Source organism: Neovison vison, chromosome X, assembly GCF_020171115.1.
Source record: "Neovison vison isolate M4711 chromosome X, ASM_NN_V1, whole genome shotgun sequence".
Classification (NCBI taxonomy): Eukaryota; Metazoa; Chordata; class Mammalia; order Carnivora; family Mustelidae; genus Neogale; species Neogale vison.
In genome coordinates this window covers 30,826,899-30,839,991 of record NC_058105.1, presented here as the reverse complement: position 1 = coordinate 30,839,991, position 13,093 = coordinate 30,826,899, and the positions used below count along the sequence as shown (strand labels likewise).

Genomic DNA, 13,093 nt, shown 5'->3' with positions numbered 1-13,093 from the left:
CCAGCAGCAGCAAAGAAAAAGATGCAGGGCGTCTGATCCGGGGCTGGGGAGTGGCCCCGGACATTTTCTTCTGAATGATCAGGGGGTTAGTGAGGGGGCTGTTGGCCATGGGGGCCAGGCTGAATTGAAAATGAAACCAAGGCAGGAATGCGCCATCGTATTGAGAGGGTGGGCAAGGGTTATGCTAGCTTAGCTGAAGAATGTACTGGGGAAGAAGGTCAAGAGGATGTTTCCGGGGAAGGACCTAGTTTCGTCATTAGGACGATGGTTCTGCCACCTGCTGTAGGTGGAGGTCTAGGGAGACAAGGCTGGTCGAAGGCTAAAGGCTCCCTGGCAGCATTTGCCGAATGGGAGGCACTTGGTTAAGAGGGTGGGGGAGTGCTTCTTGCTAGTGCTTCTGGGCATGTGTGACAGGGCACGTTTGCACTTTGGATTCGTTTTGGGGCGGGGTGGGGGGAGAAGCCTGAAAATCCACCTGCCCATGGGCACACTCAGCTCCCAGAGTAATGAATCGGAGCTCGTGGGTGGGAGGGACGGAGAGACAGAGATCGTTTAGGACGAAGTTCAGCAGCGGGGACACTCTCACCAGCACAAATGGCCTTTGACTTGAGTCATCATCGACTTCCAGGTTTAATTTTCGAATGCCTAACCGAAACGATGCTCTCCCTCTAGACCCCGTGTTTCTTCGGGTGGGTGTGTCTGGTTTTGCGAAAGTGCCCTCCACGATGCTGTGAATTGACCAAAAGAGAAAGTCCAGAGGGATGATTCACGGTGTTTAAGTGTTCGGTAGCGGGACTCCTTTGGACAGCAGCTGAGACGCGTGTGTATTTTAGTGAGTGCTTTGCGGATTTCGGTCGTCATCTGCAACCTGTGGAAGAGGCAGAAAACCCTAAGACAGAGGGTCTGAGAGATGGGGCCAGAGGATTTGTGGTTTGCTCCTTGAACCATTCAAGACAGACTTGACACAGCCATTAAGACAAAGACTAAAGGGCGCCTGGGTGGCTCGGTTGGTTAAGCAACTGCCTTCGGCTCAGGTCATAATCCTGGAGTGCCAGGATTGAGTCGGGCATCGGGCTCCCAGCTCCACGGGTTGTCTGCTTCTCCCTCTGACCTCTCCCCTCTCATGCTCTCGCTTTCACTGTCTCTCAAATAAATAAATAAAATCTTAAAAAAAGAGACAAAGACTAAACACAGAGCTTTAATTCTAGTGGGGAGAGAGACAGAAGGGGAAGGGGACAGGAACTGCCACTTAGTGCCTTGAGATGGGACTACTGGGGAAGGAAGTACAGGTGTTAGACGTGGGTTTGAGGAGGTTGGAGGGCCTGGGTAGCTCTGGGTAGGAGGGAGTGGCCATCCGTGCAGAGAGAGATGGGCAGCTTCATGGAGTCAGGGGGTGGGGTTGGGAGGAAAACTCGCAGAGGGGAAGGGTTAGCAGAGCTGGGGTAATAGGGCCCTGTTGGGACCCTCGCCCACCCTGGCTGGGGGCTGGGTATGGAGGCTGGATCTCAGATGCCTCACTGCTAAACAGTTTGACCGCTTGCTAAACAGCAGACTAGGTAAGCCGTTGTAGGCCTTTAAACAAAGAAATACTGCAATCCAACTTAAATTTCATCTGAAGTTGAACTGTTTTGGATCTGATTAGCCATTGCAAAGGTGTTGGAAACGAACTGAGTGCAGACTGGCAGGTGGCTTTTTTTTTCCCTCCAAAATGAAATGTGCAGGCTGATTTTATCTCTGTCATAGGAGGAAGACGTTAAGTATTGCTCTCTCTCTTTAAAAGAAGGTCTTGGGACGCCTGGGTGGCTCAGTTGGTTAAGCAGCTGCCTTCGGCTCAGGTCATGATCCCAGCGTCCTGGGATCGAGTCCCACATCGGGCTCCTTGTTCGGCGGGGAGCCTGCTTCTCCCTCTGCCTCTGCCTGCCATTCTGTCTGCCTATGCTCGCTCTCTCCCCCCCCCCCTCTGGTAAATAAATAAAATCTTTTAAAAAAAAAAGGTCTCTTCGCATAAACAGAGCCCTCAGTTTTATTTTTCCTCAGTAGTTTCGTACACAACTCTAATGACTAGTTTTCCATAATTCAGTGTATTGCTCCTGGAAAATGTAGACAATGGGGCAAATTTTCAGCCTATGCTGTCATTTTATGGATTAATTTCCATTAGCGCTGACCTTCTGGCTTTCAGCGCATAAATATGAGTAAAACATCTGTTTGTGTCATTCCCCTGCTTCAGAGCCTCTGCTGGCTCCCCCTCACCTACACCAGGAAACAGTCCAACTCACTGCCTTTGTGCACGTGCCTTTCCAACTCATCTCTGCCTCTCTCCCCATTCTGTCAGTCCCCCGACTCATTGAACCCAGGCTTTTATTCCTCCGTGCCTTTACTTACCCCCTCTCCTTTGCCTGTAGCGCCTGTATTCGTCTTGTCTGCCATGGGCGTTTTTATTCAGGGCTGGAGGCTGAGCACCCACGCCGCCTCCTCTCTGAGCTCCCCTCCCCAGTGGAACTCATCATCTCCCAGCCCTTACCTCATCATATTTTAGGGGTCTCTCTTGCCCTCAAGCCCATGAGTTCCTGAAGGACAGGGCCGCCATCTTGCCGGTCTCTGTTTTCTGATTTGTAGCCCGCTGTGTCTCTTGTATTTCTGTTTAGAAGAGTTCCAGAAGAGAGACACCTGGGTGTCTGCCTTTGGCTCAGGTCATGATCTCGGGGTCCTGGGGTCGAGTCCCGCGTTGGGCTCTCTGGGGCCTGCTTCTTTCTCCCTCTGCCTGCCGCTCACTGTGCTTGTGCTCTGTCTCTCTGACAAATAAATACAATCTTAAAAAAAAAAAAAGAGTTCCAGAAGAGCCCTCAGGGAAGGATGGGGCAGGAAGCCTCACTTTTATAACAGGCCAGTCAGTGGAATCTACCCATTCTAGTGAGGAGCTGCTTGGTGCTTGTGTTCTTGGAGCTCATCTCTTGGTAAATACTGGAGGGATTTTTTAGGTATAAAGAAGTGAAACCGGATATGTTATTTTTTCCTCTTTTAGCTTTTTTTAAAATTTTTTTTAAAAAGTAGGCTCCACACCCCACATGGGGCTTGAACTCACACCCCCGAGATCAAGAGCCTCTTGTTCTACTGACTGAGCCAGCCAGGCGCCCCTCTCTTTTAGCTTTCTTAATGACTTGGTTGAGATATAATTCACATACCATACAATTCACCATTGGAGTGTGTATTTCAGGGTAGGGGGTCAGGCAAAAATGGGTAAAGGGGAGTGGGAGATAGCAAGCTTCCAGTAATGGGAGTCACAGGATGAAACGGCACAATATAGGGAATGTAGTCAAAGATATTGTCGTAGCGTTGTGTGGTGACAGATGGGAGCTATGCCTGTAGTGAGCGGAACATAATGTATAAACTTTGTCAAATCACTATGTTGTACACCTGAAACTAACATAACATTGTGTGTCAACTACTCAAAAAAAAGGAAAAGAACTATCAATAAACAAATTTTTAAAAAATGTAAATGCCCCACAATGGGTGAATAATTACATGAGTGATACAGTGAATACCCAGAACTGAATATTTTGCGGTTATGAAAATTATATTTTTCAGTAATTTTAAGAAATGTGGAAAATGCCCAGGCAATGATGTTAGGTGAAAAAGTGGGACACAAATAACTCTCCCATGCATATGACGGTGCACAACTATTTATAATACGCATAGGAAAAAACACCAACAAAATTAAAAAAGATAGCAGCAATGGCAAAAAAAGTGTGTATTTCCAAGGCTATTGGTTTATTCACAGATATGTGCTACCATTATCACAATCAGTTCTAGAATTTTTTTTTTATCCTCTCAAGATTATTTACTTAAGACCTTCAGAAAACCTGTCCTAGGGGTCAACCCCTGTGATTCTTACTGTAAATGATATCTCTGGGGACAGAGTGTTTGTCATAGGGAGGGAATTGGGTTAAAGAAAGAAGCAAAGATTATGGAGAGGGCAGGCGGGTGTTTGTTTGTTTGTTTGTTTTAGAGGAAGATGTGTAAGAAAGCTTGAAAAGCCAGGGGATGTTTACCCAAGGGATGCTGGTGTTGGCCTAACACCCTTTCCCAGGAGTTGAGAGAGCCCAAGCATTGGGAGCTGTACTGATTACGCTCGGCTAAAGCAACACGGGAGTGATTGTAGACCGCACACTGAGGACAGTGTGCCTGATAGGGCTTGGGAATCATCTGTAGACTCCTTACTCACCTCACCAAAAGACAGAAGGTGCCCCTGTTTTATCCAAGCAGGTAGATAGAATAAACATGAATCGGGTTGCCATATACTGGAATATTACACCAAGCAATGATGTGTCTCCTGACTTTTTAAAGATGTAAACCTTGAGAAAAATCAAACGAGCTATCATTTCGTTTACTTGAAATAGCTTTTAGAATATATTCTCTCATGAAGTGGTATAGATGGAAAATACTGGTAGGTTCAAGAAGGCAGAGAGAATTTCAGTTAGCAGATAGATCCAATAGGACCGATTGTGAAAAATGAAAATATTTGGAGGAAGATGCACTTTTGCCCCTTTTCAAGGTTGATTTTCAGAATGGGGGTCTCCCGGTTTTCCCTACTTCATTGTCAGGAGCAAATTAATGGGCTGGGTAGACCAAGGGCCGGGTTCAGAGTTAAAAGTGTCGTGTGGCTGCTTTATAGATTCCAGAGATTTTGTAATGAAATAGGCTTGTGTTGATGTGTTAAATGACACAAACGGGACTTTTTTTTTTTTTTTTAAGCTTCTCTGTATTTTAGAGAGCGAGGGAGTGAGCATGCAGGGGGAGCAGGGGGAGGGGCAGAGGGAGAGAACATCTCAAACAGACTCCCTACTAAGTGTGGAGCCCCCATTGGGCTTGATCTCAGGACCCTGAGATCATGACCTGAGCAGAAACCAGGAGTCCGATACTTAATTGACTCTGCCACCCAGGTGCCCCTGTATATATTATTTTTAAGTTTGTGTATTTTTATTGAATATTATATTATTTGATGGGCACAGAATGAGGATAGTCTAATTTCTCCTTGCATTAATGATTTTTCTGCAATAATTTGGTATCTATGTGGACTCATTAAACTCTTTCATTTGTTGGAAAGCTGCTATGTACAATAAAGGCACATTTTTTTTCTTTGTGTCAACAGTAGTTTGCTAAAGAACAGAAAGTATTCTTCTGGTTTTAAAAAGGTACTTTGCGGGACGCCTGGGTGGCGCAGTTGGTTAAACGACTGCCTCCGGCTCAGGGCGTGATCCTGGAGTCCCGGGATCGAGTCCCACATCAGGCTCCCAGCTCCATGGGGAGTCTGCTTCTCCCTCTGACCTTCTCCTCGCTCATGCTCTCTCTCACTGTCTCTCTCTCTCTCAAATAAATAAAATAAAATCTAAAAAAAAAAAAAAGGTACTTTGCCATTCTGTCAATTTATTCAAGCCTTTCTCTTCATTTTTACCCTTTTTTGTCTTCTCTTTGAGTCATTTACATGCTTATTAGCACAAAGAGAACACAAAAAGTCAGGAGTGATTGAATGCAAATCAGTTTTCCCAACTGTCAGCCAGCCAGTTGAGTCAAGTTATAATTGCGGGATAAGATAAAATGAAGGGGGGGGAAATGGAGTGCAATAAAATTCTGTTTATTCATTTGCAGATAATCTAGATGATTTGCATAATAGTTGAGTTGGCTGTAATGAAAAACACTTGTTAATGAAGTGAACTAATCATAGTATATATACAGACCTGTTTGTCATTGAAAAAAATATATAAATTCTTCGTAGGTTTTTAAAAAAAATAGTTCCTGAGTTTACATGAATAGCTAAATAGACTTGGAAAAGGAAAGGACGTTGACATTTAAAAAGGTTTCCTCCCTGGGGCGCCGGGCTGGCTCAGTGCGTAGAGCACGTGGTACCTGATCTCCGGTTGCAAGTTCGAGCCCTGTGTTGGATGTCGAGCTTACTTAAACATCAAGTCTTTAAAAAAGTACAAAAAAATTAAATGGTTTCCTCCCTAGACACAAACTCTAAAGAGGAGAGAAAATGAGTTTTATTTTTCCTCAGTGTTTTCCGTGTTGGATTTAAATACCTTTAAAATCTCACTTACTAGCAAGTTGTTCCTAAATTTAAAGCTGAGATCCGAAAATTCATCCTGAAAGTGGTAGCTTTCCTCGTGTGCTGCCATTTTGGCTGGGAAGGCATACGTGTCAGATTAGTCTCTTTGTATTATTCAGCTGGTTATCCCTTGCGCAAACCACAGAAACTTCTGGCTTTGTAGTTCTCACGGCTCTCTCCTAGGTTCTGTGGAGGATACTCAGATGGATTAGATATGGTCCCTTGACAGTGTCTTACTGTTGTTGTTCTTGGTTGTTTTTCTTTCTTTTTTTTTTTTTTTGTAATTTGATTCTTATTCACTTGAAGTTAAACCTGCCAACTCCTTTCCCCAAAGCAAAAGACCTGAGGTACTAATTCCTCCTCCGAAATTGGAAGCAACAGCTCAGAAATGCAAAACTCCTTATCCAATTACATTGCCAGCTCTCCAAGCCAGTCATGCTCAGCATCATCCGGGCAATGAGAAGGCAAGATCTCACTTTGGTAAAAGTGATAGCATAGTTTGAGTAAGCTTTAGCAAATCCTAAAATACAAAGTCCGTCCGAGGAAGGGAAATGTGGTGGGGGAATGTCTTGTGTTTGTTAAGTTCAGTGCACATCGGTTTATGTGTGTCATGGTTAAGACTGGTTCTGGGGGCGCCTGGGTGGCTCAGTCGGTTAAGTCTGCCTCTGACTCAGGTTGTGATCCCAGGGTTCTGGGGTGGAGCCCAACATGGGCTCCCTGCTGAGCAGGGAACCTGCTTCTCCTTCTTCCTTTCCCTCTCCCCCTGTGTGTGCTCTCTCTCTCTCTCTCTCTGTCAAATAGGTAAATAAATAAAATAAAAAAAAAAAAGACTGGTTTTGGGCTCCATTGGATAATAGGTTTGAACCCTATTTCACTACTGTGTGACATGGGACCTACCTGAGCCCCAATTCCCTCATCTGTAAAATGGGCATCATAAAAGACCCTCCCCTTGGCAGGGTTTTGGAAAGAATCCAGTGAGATAACAAGATATAAAAGGTTGAAGTTGGTATATGGTCGTGCTCAGTGTAAGTGGTAGAGAAATTATAAGGCATAGTTCCCCCTTCTTGGAGTTTATGATCTTGCTGAGGAGAAACCTATGCAAAGCACCCACAAAGCAGTTCCGTGGTATCTGTGAGTAAATGCCACCAGTGGTAGGTAAAGACCATCAGGGCTGTAGGCAAGAGAGGTTGGAGGCTGGAATCCCATGAGCCAAGGTGTGGATTAGGAATAAGCGTGACGCGATGGGCTCATGAAAAGTAACATTTTCCCCTGAGTTGTTGGCTTTAAGAAAGTTTGGTGTCTTGAAGGCAATTTGTATGTGGGTTTTTTGCGCCAAGATTGGCCCTGAGAAACAATCTTTATGAAAATATGTTCGTGTCTGTTTTGCCAAGTTGGGTTGTGCTAACTGGAAAGATGGCCATCCCTCCCCCAGCATAGTTGTCAGATTCTATTAATTCAAAGCTTCTTTGGTACTTAGGAGTTCCTTTGGGGAAAGAGGGGAAGAAAAGAACTGGTGAAAGGTAATCAAGGGATTTAGAGAAGACAAGGTCATAAAAAAGTCAAATACTCTTTATTCGAGCCTTATGAACATGTTTCTTACAGATAGGGTTCCTTTGTTCTGTGTCTTGGGGCCCTCTCGAAATCCCTAGTCTGCCGTAGTGGCTCACCTGTCACTTCTCTTCATCCTCGTACGGCCACTGTTGACAGTCACCTACTCTCTGCTGTTCCAGAGTTTTATCAACAAAAGCAGAAGACAAGATGAAACGGTCAGAGACCACGTGTACCCACCTAAGGAGATCTTTCTGATTGACACGAATGTGAATGTACAGGCTTATGCCCGAGAGTGTGCAAAAACACTTGCGCGGTCCCTTTGTTGGAAGATGTGGCTGTCAGAGGGTGTGAGGGGGGCACAGAAGCCAGGGTGGGGTTGAAGTTACAATAGGGTCTGGGATCAGCTTGAATGTTTTGGGTTTTACCTCCCTCCCCCATTAAACCGTGAACTTGTCAAAGGCAGGGGCTGGTTCTCTTTCATTTCTGCATCACCAGGTGCTGGCACAGGGCCTGGACCTCAGCAGGGACTCGAGAAGTGTGCCACAGAGCACACACTCACTCAGTTTCCTGTGTTGCCGGAAGTGGCTCGCCCCCGGTGGCCATTTTGAGTGTCAAGTGGGACCGTAAGATAACTGTGGAGCAAGCCCTCTGCCCTCGGCTCCTCGTGTCTGTAACCAAAGTGGAGTGGCGGTCTGGGAGAGGGGTTCTGGAGCTGGGAGGAACGCTGGGAAGGAGAGATTCATTGAGTAACCCCCCTCTCTTTGAGGATGTTACTTCTTTCCGAAGATTGTTATTTTCAAAAAGAATATGGTCCAATGCCATTGCAGCAGTAGTCCGAACACAATGCTGTGGAAATGGGCTTCTGAATTTTGGGCTGTCATTCTGTTTCCTAAGCCACTTGTTGCCATGCTCCCTCTTGCACTGAAACTTACCTCGGAGAGGGGGGCGGTCCTGGTGATAGAGGTTTTTGAAAGAGCGCTGGGCTCCACAGTGAAGCTTAGCCCCAGCTTTCTGGTCTCCCTCCCAGTATGCTATAGGAGGGATTCTGTGAAGCCAGTGTTCACTTTTAGACTTACAGAAGAGACATTCTTAGAATTCTTCAGGAGAACTAGTTTCTAAAGTAAAAGATTTACCAGTAAACTAATGACCTTTGATGTCATATCTAAGCAGAAAGTACCCAGGCTGATTCCTCATCGTTGCAGAGAAATATCATGGGATCATTATTGCTTTTTAAATACAGTTGAAATTACGTGGTTAAGTTTCTAATGATAATATAAATAGGCTAGCTAGTAATATGAGCTTTTGAATACACGAGTGGTTGTATTTACAGAGGACAGACTGGTGGTTGCCAGAGGGGAGGTAGGGAGAGGTGGGTGAAATAGTAAAGGGAATTAAGAGTACATACTCCCAGTTATGGAATAAATAAGTCTTGGCGATCAAAGGTACAGAATAGGGAATATCATCCATAATATTGTAGTAACATTATGCGGTGACAGATGGTGACTACTCTGTGTCAGGTATAGCATTGTTGAATCACTATGTTGTACACCTGAAACTAATAAAACATTGTATGTTAATTACACTTCAATTACAAAAAAAAATACACCAGTGGTTGGGTGGTTGAATATATACATGTGCATACATATTTACATATTTTAGAATTACAAGCGTGGTTTTATAAAAATATATATACAGCTAAGATGATGAAAGATCAGTCCTCTTGGATAGCAGATGTGGAGAAAACACCACAAAATCATAAAATCTAAATATTCGATACTGTCAGTGATTCCCAGTTAGGATCTGTTGTTTTTTCTCTTTGGACCAAGAAGTAGACCATAACTGGATCTGTACTGATGAATTTCCTTTTTCAGTCTGTCCTTTCTCTCTCTGTTAGAAATCAAAACGTCATCTCTTTTTCCCCTTCATTTCTTCACTCTTCATTTCTTTACAGTTTTAGGGTATACAAGTCTATTTAGATTTGGTCGTAAGTAAGCCTGGAAGAGTGTCCTGTGTCCCACACCATAGTACAAAGATTGATATTTTAAATTTTATTTTCTTGGTGGGGCACCAATAAATGGTGGCTCAGTTGGTAGAAAATGTGACTCGATCTCGGGGTCGTGAGTTTGAGCCCCACTTTGAGGGTAGAGTTTCCTTTAAAAAGAAACAGAAAAAAACATGTTATTAGAGATTGGAAAATTACCGATTAGGGCACCTGGGTGGCTCAGTCGGTTAAGCATCCCAGAGTCCCAGAGTCCTGGAATCGAGCCCCACATCGGGATCCCTGCTCAGCAGGGAGTCTGCTTCTCCCTCTGCCCCTTGCCCTGCTCCTGTTCTCTCTCTCTCTCTCAAGTAAATAAATAAAATCTTTTAAAAAAAGGTTTAGAAAAATATTTATTTTCCTTTATGGGGAAGTGATATATAGCTTACTGTTTCAATAAATACATTTCAATGAAGAAGAGATTTGATTGGAAGAAAAATACGAAGCATATGAGTACAGAAGGTATGGCAAAGTCTTGAGGATTGTATGTGAATAAGCTGAGTCTGGAAAACACTGCTAAAAAGAGAATTAGGAGTTGGATTACCTGGATTCGAATCCTGGTTCTCCTACTAGATGACAGACAGCTGAACTTCATCAGGCCTCTGAGCCTTTTTTTTTTCATTAGAAAGTTGAAATGATGGCATTTTCCTTGTCTACTTGGCAGGTTATAGTAGGACACAAGGTAGCATGTGTATTGAAAGTGTTTCCTGGGGCACCTGGGTGGCTCAGTAGGTTAAAGCTTCTGCCTTTGGCTCGGGTCATGATCCCAGGGTCCTGGGATTGAGCTACGGATCGGGCTCTCTGCTCAGTGGGGAGCCTGCTTCTCTCTCTCTCTCTCTCTCTCTCTTTGCCTTTCTGCCTACTTGTGATCTCTCTCTTTGTCAAATAAATAAATAAAATCTTTAGGAAAAAAAAAAAAAAGGAAGTGTTTCCTGAAGGCCGCAAAGTGATCTTCAAGTGAAATGATAAGATAAAAAAATTAATAATAAATCACTAGCAGGTTACTTCAAGAGAGCTTCCGAATCCATGAGCAAGAACGTTCAAAGACCGTTTGGGGACTTTCTTTTTTCTTTATGGTAAAAACCGAGTAGATTCCAAATTTAGGTTGACGGTTTTCCTGTCACTACTTATGAGGAGAAGGCAGAAACATATGCTTGCTTTTCTCCAGATTGTAGAAAAGCTTTTGCCTTTTACTGAACGCTGCTACGGAGCCACACAGAGGTAACCCATTGGGACCTTCCTATATTACTTGAATGTTTATGAAGTACCACTTGTTATCACAGTTTTTTTTTAAAGATTTCATTTATTTATTTGACAGACAAAGATCACAAGCAGGCAGAGAGGCAGGCAGAGAGAGAGAGGAGGAAGCAGGCTCCCTGCCGAGCAGAGAACCCGATGCGGGGCTCGATCCCAGGACCCCGGGATCATGACCTGAGCCAAAGGCAGAGGCTTTAACCCACTGAGCCACCCAGGCGCCCCATCACAGAGTTCTTTACTGAGGAAAAAGCACCTTCTTTGGCCAGTCAGGGCACAAAGTGGCAGGAGGGAAAAATTGCAAAGCTGGGAGAGAGACCCTTTTTGTGTGTGAGGGAAGCTTTATTAAGGGAAACCCTGTGAGTCTTGTAGTCCAGTGGTAAAGTTGAATAGCAAAGTTAAACAAGAGACATGTTCTGGACCACTGGGCAGAGCCACCATGAAATCGTGATGATTCTAAGTGTCAAAGGTTTTCCTTGTCTCTGATGCCAAGAGAGTTACCAGTGAATTCCACTGGAAGAGAAACTTAGGGTGTGGTTGTTGGGGTGCTGACTCCTAATATAGCTTTTTTCCTCTACTTCCAGTTTGAATTGTGCTTTTAAGGCCTGTGAGGACTGGGATTGGAGGCGACTGGGTTGGGGGAGGGTTAGTCCTTCCTCTTTTTCTTCTGAAGCAGATGAAGCCTGGTTTAACAGGCCTAGATCTGCCATTAGGGTAAGTTTTGTGGGACTTAGAACAGCCACCCCAACTTTTTCTACAAGCGAGCTACCTCTGACAAAGGAAGTAAGAGTGAAGACCCAGAACGCTTAGTTTATTAATTTTTTTCAAGATTTTTATTTTATTTATGTATTTGAGAGAGAGAGCGTGCACAGAAGCAGGAGGAGCGGCAGGCAGAGGGAGAGGGGGAAGCAGACTCGGAGCTCATTGTGGGGCTCAATCCCAGGACTCTGGGATCATGACCTGAGCCAAAGGCAGATGCTTAACGGACTGAGCCACCCAGGTGCCTGCAGAATGCTTAGTTTAGTCAGTCTTTTTTTTTTTAGATTTTATTTATTTATTTGACACACACAGAGGGAGAGAGAGAAAGAGATCACACGTAGGCAAAGAGGCAGGCAGAGAGAGAGGGAGAAGCAGGCACCCTGCTGAGCAGAGAGCCCACTGCAGGACTTGACCCCAGGAACCTGGGATCATGACCTGAGCCGAAGGCAGAGGCTTAACCCACTGAGCCACCCAGGCACCATTAGTTCAGTCAGTTATAAATGAAAAGTGAAACCTTGTTTTCTAGAACATGAATACAAGGCTTTCAAAACACAGGGAGAGCTGAGGGTTTGTTTTTTGGAAGACTTATATTCTGCTGTATGTTTAAACAAGTGATTGCTTTGAACATAGGCTTTTTCCAGCTTAATTTGACAACCACATTAGGAAGCTGAAGGCAGATGTTTTTTTCTTTTTCAAAGTTACTTGGAGCAGGTTTTTGAGAAATTATTGTAGAGAGAGATTAACAGATGCTAACTCAACAGGTTAAACATTGAAATTTGAGGGTTGTTTTTGCAGTCTGCATTGAGAGGATAGTTGGCACCAAAAGCAAGACTTGGAAATTGTTTTCAGTGCCTAAGGCTTGCCTTCTTAGATGGGCTTTACTCATTTCTCTGAGCAATTGATCAGAGACTCAGAATGTTAGATAGGAAGAGGCAGCCAATTTCCTTGCACTTGGGTCCATGAATACATGATAGATGTAGGACAGGGGGCTCAAATTTTACTATCAGGAAACCTCTGAGTTCCCCGAATAGGAATTGTTTCTTCTGTTTCAACTCATTTTGTATTCACAGACATGATAGGGGATGATCAGCTGGATTTGATCTTGTGGGTCTACAAATTCAAATTTAAGACTTGAAGTATATCTTCCTTAGAATCTTCCCCCTCTCTCCCAGGTTTATTGAGGTATAGTTGAAAAAGAAAGTTGTACATATTTAAAGTGTACACTGTGATAACTTAATATATGTATACACCATGAAATGACTACCACGGTCAAGTTAATGAACACATTTATTACCGTGCATACTTTATTTTTTTGATGAGGATGCTTAAGCGCTATTGTCTTAGTAAATTTCAAGTACACAATACCGAATTAGTAACTGTAGTCATCA

The 13,093-nt window shown here is 44.0% G+C and overlaps 1 protein-coding gene across 4 annotated transcripts in view; it reads left to right on the top strand.

The window, feature by feature from the left end:
• Nucleotides 1-13,093, top strand: part of DOCK11 (dedicator of cytokinesis 11) — a 189,504-nt gene that overhangs the window by 32,054 nt on the left and 144,357 nt on the right. Inside the window, exon 1 of one of the 4 annotated variants that reach the window (XM_044236038.1) lies at nucleotides 566-628. The exons of the other annotated variants lie outside the window; for them this stretch is intronic. The gene's annotated coding sequence lies outside the window, so the exon portion shown is untranslated. Of the gene's footprint in view, nucleotides 1-565; nucleotides 629-13,093 lie in introns of those variants that run through there. 4 annotated transcript variants of the gene reach the window in all.